The sequence below is a fragment of the Chrysochloris asiatica genome, unplaced genomic scaffold (assembly GCF_000296735.1).
Source record: "Chrysochloris asiatica unplaced genomic scaffold, ChrAsi1.0 scaffold00015, whole genome shotgun sequence".
Classification (NCBI taxonomy): Eukaryota; Metazoa; Chordata; class Mammalia; order Afrosoricida; family Chrysochloridae; genus Chrysochloris; species Chrysochloris asiatica.
The window spans coordinates 20,326,211-20,333,866 of NW_006408533.1; positions in this window are offsets into that span (position 1 = coordinate 20,326,211).

Consider the following 7,656-nt stretch of genomic DNA (forward strand, 5'->3'; position numbering starts at 1 on the left):
CAGCCGCTCCGCGGGAGAAAGATGAGGCTTTCTACTCCCGTAAAGATTTACACCCTTGGAAACCCTGTACAGGGTCGCTATGGGTCGGAACCGACTCGACCCACATGTATTGTTGCTGTTGTTATTAAGTACTGTCGAGTTGGTTCTGATTCATAGCAACCCTATGTATGGATTCCAAGGAGTGGCTGTGAGTCTGAACCACCATGTGCTTCAAACTGACTTTGCAGTCTAGTGCATTAACCCACAGCACCATAGCAGGACTCCTAAAACAAATCACAAGCCCAACATGGGGCTTGAACCCACAATCCTGAGATTAAGTGTCTCATGCTTTACCAACACATCAGGAATTAACAACTTCTAGAGTAGTTCTCAACCAATAACTGATGTTGTTATTAAGTGCCGATGAATTGGTTCTGACTCACAGGAACCCTGTATAGAGTTTCCAAGGAGCAGCTGGTGAGTTTGAATCACTGAATTTATGGTTCGAACCGACCTTGTGGTCCTGTGCTTTATTGCACAGTGGCACACTAAGACTACTCAAAGACTGATAGGAAATGGTACATAAATACCCTAGCTCCTTCACCCTTATAATGGAATAACTCTGAGGAATATACTTTATTCTGCCTCCAAAATCTGGATGGGATTAATCTCAAATTGCCCACACCCTTTTTTGTTGTTGTTGTCTTCTCTTTAATACCTTATTTCCTCAAATTCAAATCCTGTGTCAACATCAGGAAGACTCCTCAAAATAAAACAGGGAAACAGTGAGAAGAACACACCAGAACGAAGAAGATAGAGGCAGATCAGATTATTGAGAGCTGACATTTGGGCCACAAAAAACTCTAGAGAATTGAGAATACCTACTAGAAATAATGAAAGACTGAGAAACGCTGGAAGAATTCCTACAACTGTAATTTTCTTTTTGTACAAGGTAGAATGTGTGTGCTGATTAATAGTTTTAATATGCTTTGTTTTTTTTTTAATTTTATTGGCACTTCTTTCTAATAATATGTAGCCTGTGTACCTGTTGGTCAAATGAAAAGTTGGCTCCAATGAAGACATTTCCTCAGATAAATACCAAAATTTGTAGAGTATGAAATGTTCATAAAATAACAAAGGATTTTGTGCCAGGATTTCTCTAAACTAGGTTTACATATAGACCCTAAGGAAAATAAACCACTTCATCCCACATAAGCATTTAAACAGCAGTACAAAATGGAATGGAAAACCAACAAAGCAAAAAAAACTGGATATAAAGTTGCAGTGTTTGGGGTTTGGTGAAGATCCTGTTTACTTCATGGCTCACAGCCTGTTTTCAGCTGCTTAAAGGCAAAGTTCTAATGACAAACTTCTCATTAATGTGTTTCATTAATCTGAAAATGCCACTCTCTTAAACAAGAAAATCCAGCAGATTTTCGTAGACTTCTTCAAGATCTAAGTTCTGACATCCAAGTCCTTTTATAAAAGAAATTTTAAAAGCATCTCTTGAAGTATATCTCAGATATTCCTTTTATGGTTCACAAATTCAAATGCCTAAAGGGAACATGAAAATAAAATAAAAGTAAATTGAAATAATTATAAGTCTAGCCATGATGAACTAACTGGTATCAGTCAGACTAGCATTCTTACCATGGACTAATATAAAACTGGACTGAATATATGAATCACAGGTTTCAGAAGTAGGACAACAGTAAGTGCAATTCTGTGATCTTTGAGGAAAGGGAAACTCACTAGGTAAGCCTTATACTCACTACAGTCCAGGGATAATACTCTGAATGGGATAGAGACTTACATGGTGAACTCAATGTGTTGAGGAAACAAAGATCAGAATTGGGATAGCTGAGAGGGCTAACAGTTGAGAAGAACACAGAAACCTGAAATGTTGCAAGATTTTGTGTTCTGGTCCATTGTCTGAAGCATAAAGAGATCATTTAACAAACCAAACATCCAATTTATACAGGGAAGTCCATACCTTAGAAGTAAGTTCTGTTTACTACATTAAAGCTGACATTAAACCCATCCAAAGCAAGATTAAAAGCAAACATATTTATGTTGCACATGTGAGACAATTTGAAGGTGATGTGCTAGTAATTGAACTGTCTAGAAAAAAAACTAAGGCAAAAACAAAAGATCAACACTTTTCAGATAAAAAAAAAAAAAAAAACCAAGAATCCACAATCTTTAAACTGTATAAGCCATAATATTCAGTGTAAAAAAAAAGTTATACAAAGAAATAAGAAAACATATACCTGTTGAGGGGAAATAAAAAGTCAGCAGAAACCAGTCCCAAGCAGTTCCATAAGTTGTATTTAGAAGACTATGGCTTTAAAATTGTTATTGGAATAAGATCTAGGATTTAAAGGCAAAATTCATCTTAATAAATAAACACACATTGAATCTTAGAAGAAATTTGAAAATTGCAATTAATAACTATGTAAAAAATCATAACTGAAATAAAGCAGTCAACTGATGACTTATTAGGTAAGTTGAATATATCAGAAAATTGGATTATTTAGTAAACTTGAAAACAGAGCAAAATAGCTATGCAATCCAAAAAACAACAATAATAACATTTAAAAAAATAAGAAGAAAAGTGAATAGACTCCAGGATGGGTAAAATAATGTAAAAAAAAATCTAGCATGTGTAATTGGTGTTCCAGGTGAAAAGGAGAGAATGAAATAGAAAAATATAAATGAAAAGAAATAACGAAAGTAAGGAAGGAGTCACAGCGTAACTTTTTCTAAATTTGATGATAAGTACAGAGATAGAGACTGAAGAAATGGAAAGAAAGAAAGCAAAAATAATACCAAAAAACAAAATACGCATACACTTAGTCACACCATTGTCAAACTTCTGAAAATCAAATTAAAGAAAACATTTTGAAAGCAGACAGAGATGGGGAAAGATAAATTAAAATAAAACATTAGATGCCCATGAGTTGGTTCCAACTCAACAATTCTATGCACAACAAATTGAAACAGTGCCTGATCCATTACCATCCCGACAAGTATTAGACTTGAGCCTGTTGTTGCTGGCACTGCTTCAACCACTGGCATTAGTGCTTGGTGCATACATTTGAATAATAGTGGCATTAACTGGGCTTCCCTGTAGGCACATGGATGTAAACCTATCACAGACAGCATTGTACCTCATGACTTATCTGGATAAGTTCTTTTTGATGATGAATGAAACACCATTCCTCTTTAATTTGTCATTTCCAGCATAGTAAACCATATGTTGTTAGATTCAAAATAGTCAATACCAATCAATTTCAACTCACTAACGCCTAAGATATCTATGTTTATGTGTTCCATTTCATTTTTGTCAATTTACAATTTTCTCAGATATATATTTTGTACATTCAATGTTCAGATTTTCAGTGGATGTTTACAGCTCTTTCTCTTCATTTTGAGTTGTGCCCCATCAGCAAATGAAGGTCCCACAGGGTTTTATCCATTCACGTCATCACGGTCAACTCTATTCTGTAGAGGCAGCTGTTCCCTAGTCACATTTTGAGTGCCTTCCAACCTGAGGGGCTCATTTTCTGGCACTATATCTGACAGTGTTTCTCTGCTATTCATAAGGTTTACAGTGACTAAATATTCGGAAGTAGTTCGTCACTGTTTCTTCCTAGTCTGTCTTTGTCTAGAAGCTCACCTGAAACCTGTCTACCATGGGTGACCCTGCTGGTATTTAAAATACTGGTGGCATAGCTTCCAGAATCACAGCAATCTCAAACCACCACAGTATTACAAACTGACAGATGAGTGCTGGCCATTTGGTTTTAAGTGGAAAACCGCTTGGCTTTAAGCCTAATCCAATACATTGTTTTGTTTCTTGATTGCTACTCTCATGACTTTTGACAGTGGATCCAACCAAAATCAAGTCGTTGACAACTTCAACCTTTTTTTCTGTTTCTCTTAATATTATTTTTTGATCTAGACGTGACTATTTTTGTTTTCTTTATATTGAGATGCTATCCATACTGAAGGCTGTAGTCTTTGATCTTTATCAGCAAGTATTTTATGTCCTCTTCATTCTTGTAAGCAAAGTGTGTCACTTGCATAACACAGGTTAATAATGAGTATTCCTCCAGTCCTGATGCCACATTCTTCTGTATATAATCCAGTTTCTCAGATTATCTGCTCAGCATACAAAGTGAATACATATGGTATAAGGATACAACCACGACACATACCTCATTTGATTTTAAAATATTCAGTATCCCCTTGTTCTGTTCTAACAGTTACCTGTGGGTCTACGTACTGGTTCCTCATAGCACAATTAAGTGTTATGGAATACCCATTCATTACATGTTACCTATAGTTTGTTATTATCCACACAGTCGAATGCCTGTGCATAGTCAATAAAGCACATGTCAACATCTTCCTGGTAATCTCTCCTTTCAGCCAAGATCCATCTGACATTAGCAATAATACCCATTGTTTCACACTCTCTTCTGAATCTGGCTTGAATTTCTGGCAGTTTCCCATTGATATCCTGCTGCAACTATTTTTGAATTATCTCTTGCAAAATTTTACTTGCATGTGATATTAATGATTTTGTTAATGATATTGGACCACCTTCCTTTGGAATGAGCACTAATATGTATCTTTAATAATTAGTTGGTCAGGTACTAGTTTCCCAAATTTCTTGGCAAAGAGGAGTGAGCACCTTGAGCACTCCAACAATTCGTTCAAACATTTCCATTTGTAGTCTATCAATTCCTGAAACCTGATTTTTTTGCTAATGCCATCAGTTCCATCAGTTCTTAATGTTACGCTATCTCTTGAAATGGTTGAACATCAACCAATCCCTTTTGGTCTGTGCTGTATTCCTCCCATTTTCTTTGGATGTTTCTTGCATTATTCAGTATTTTGCTTATAGAAATTTCAGTATTGCAATCCGATGCTTGAATTTTCTCTGCGCCTCTTTCAGCCTGAAAATTGCTGAATGTGTTCTTCCCTTTGGTTTTCTAATTCCAGGTTTTTGCACATTTCAATATACTACTTTACTGATCTTCTCAAACTGCCCTTTGATGTTTTCTGTTCAACTCTTACTCCTCAATTCCTGACACATTAGCTTTTCTTTGCTCAATAGCAAGTTTCAGAGTCTCTTCTGACATCTATTTTGAAATTTAGTTTCTCTTTTGTCTTTTTAATGACCATTTGCTTTGCTCATAGATGACGTTCTAGATGCCATCTAACAACTATTTTGATCTTCAGTCATTAGTGTCTACTGCATCAAATCTGCTCTTGAGATGGTCTCTAAACTCAGGTGGGATATATTCAAAGTCTTATTTTGACTCTTCTGGATTTGTTTTAATTTTCTTCAGCTTCAGCTTGAACTCACACATGAGCAACTGATGGTGTGTTCCAGAGTTGGCCCCTGGAACCATATTGAACTTCTACATTGTTTCTTCCTATGATGTTGTTGTTGTTGTTGTTAAGTATCATGGAGTCAGTTCTGGCTCATAGTGACCCTGCACAGAGTTTCTGAGGCTGTAAATCTTTATGATTTATGAGCAGAACGCCTCATCTTTCTCCTGCAGAACCGTTGGTAGTTTCAAACTGCTGACCTTGAGGTTGGCAGCCTGACTCATAACCACTATGCTATCAGAGCTCCTTATAGATGGTGTCAATTTCATTTTTATGTATTACATCTGGTGAGTTTCACATGTGTAGTTGCCTTTTATGTTGTTGAAAAAAAAAAAAGGTGAATAAGCCACTGGTCTCACAAAATTCAATCATGCTGTCTCTGGCATCATTTCTATCACCAAGGCTATATTTTCCAACTCCCTTTCCTTCCTCTTTGTTTCTAACTTTCACATTCTGATCACCAGTAATAATCAGTGCGTCTTGATTGTAGGTTTGATCAATTCAGTCTAAAGAAGGCATTAGAATTCTTCAATTTCAGCATCCCTGACTTTAGTGGTTGTGGTATAAATTTGAATACTGGTCTTTCTTGTAAGCATATGAATTGTACTTCAAGCTAGATCTTTAGATGCTCTTTATAACAATGAATGTGACACAATTCCTCTGCAATTTTTCATTACCAGCATAGTAAGCCATATGATTATCTGTTCCAAAATGTACAATGCATGTCCATTTCAGCTCACTACCACCTAGGATGGAGTCCTGGTATGGCACTATAGGTTAATGAGCTAGACTACAAAATCCGTTTGAATCTCAAGGTTCACAGTTCAAGGTTACCAGTGCCATTGGAAACCTTATACAAGGTCACTATTGGTCAGAAATGACTCGACGGAACTTAACAACAATGATGCCTAGGATATCAATTAATTATATGCACTCTATTTCATTTTTGATGACTTCCAATTTTCCTAGATTGATTCTTTTTGCATTCCATGTTCTGATTATTAATGGATGTTTGCAGCTGTATCTTCTCATTTTGAGTTGCATCACATCAGCAAATGAAGGCTCTGAAAGCTTTATTCCATCCACTTCATTAGGATCAGCTGTCCTTTGAGGAGGCAGCTCTTCCAAATCATATTTTGATTGCTTTCCAATCTGATAAACTCGATTTTCCAGCACTGTATTGGACAATGTTTTTATGTTATCCATCAGGTTTTCAGTGGCTAACCACTCAGAATGGTCTACTCTCCTTCTTCCTGGACTTAGTCTGGAAAATCTGCTGAAACCTATCTGCTATGGATGGACCTGCTGGTATTTAAAATAGCTTCCAGTATCACAGCAACACACTAGCCACCACAATAAAACATATTGATAGAAAAGTGGTAGATATGAATGTTGACTAATTTCTTATCAGATATATGAGAGCCAGAAACTGATACACATACATTCTGATAAACTAAAAGAGAAGAAGTAACTGTTGTTCTAGAATTCCTTATAAAACTAAAAGTCTTCAAAACAGGAGTGAAATAAATGAATGTCCAAATAACCAGAAGACATGCATTGCGGAAAAGACTAATGAATGTTTCTAAAACTGAAGGCAGTTGATATCAAATGGATGAAGAATATAACAAATATGAAGTTATGAGAAAGAAGTTTTTAATTGTTTATTTCTAATAATTTCCTAAAAACTATAACTTGTATTTAGAGCAAGGATAATGCAATATAAAGTGGTATTTGTAATCAGAAATTCTATACAGGGTAGCTATGAGTCAGAACCAACTTGACAGCATTTAACAACAACAACAAACAATATGACATCCATAGCTTAAAGATCAATCTGTAAGGTGAAGAAGATAAATGGAAATGTACTGTTGTTAAGATCATTACATTTGTAAAATAAGATAAGGAAATAGAGGTACTGAGTAGGAAGTAACAATTAGGGTATAGGGAGTGTTAGGTATGAAGTAGTATAATAGTGACTATAAATGTTGTTGTTGTTGTCAGGTGCCATCAAGTTGGAACCGACTCATAGCAACCCCATGCACAGCAGAACGACACAATGTCCAATCCTGGGCCAACCTCACTACCGCCGCCACACTTGACGCCATCAATGATGCCACCTGGCTGATCTATCTCGTTGAAGGTCTTCCTCTTTTTCTCTGACCCTCCATCTTACCCAGCATGACATCCTTCTCCAGTGACTGTTCTCTCCGGACAATGTGTCCAAAGTATGAGAGACGAAGCCTAGCCATCTTGGCCTCCAAGGAGCACTCTGGTTGC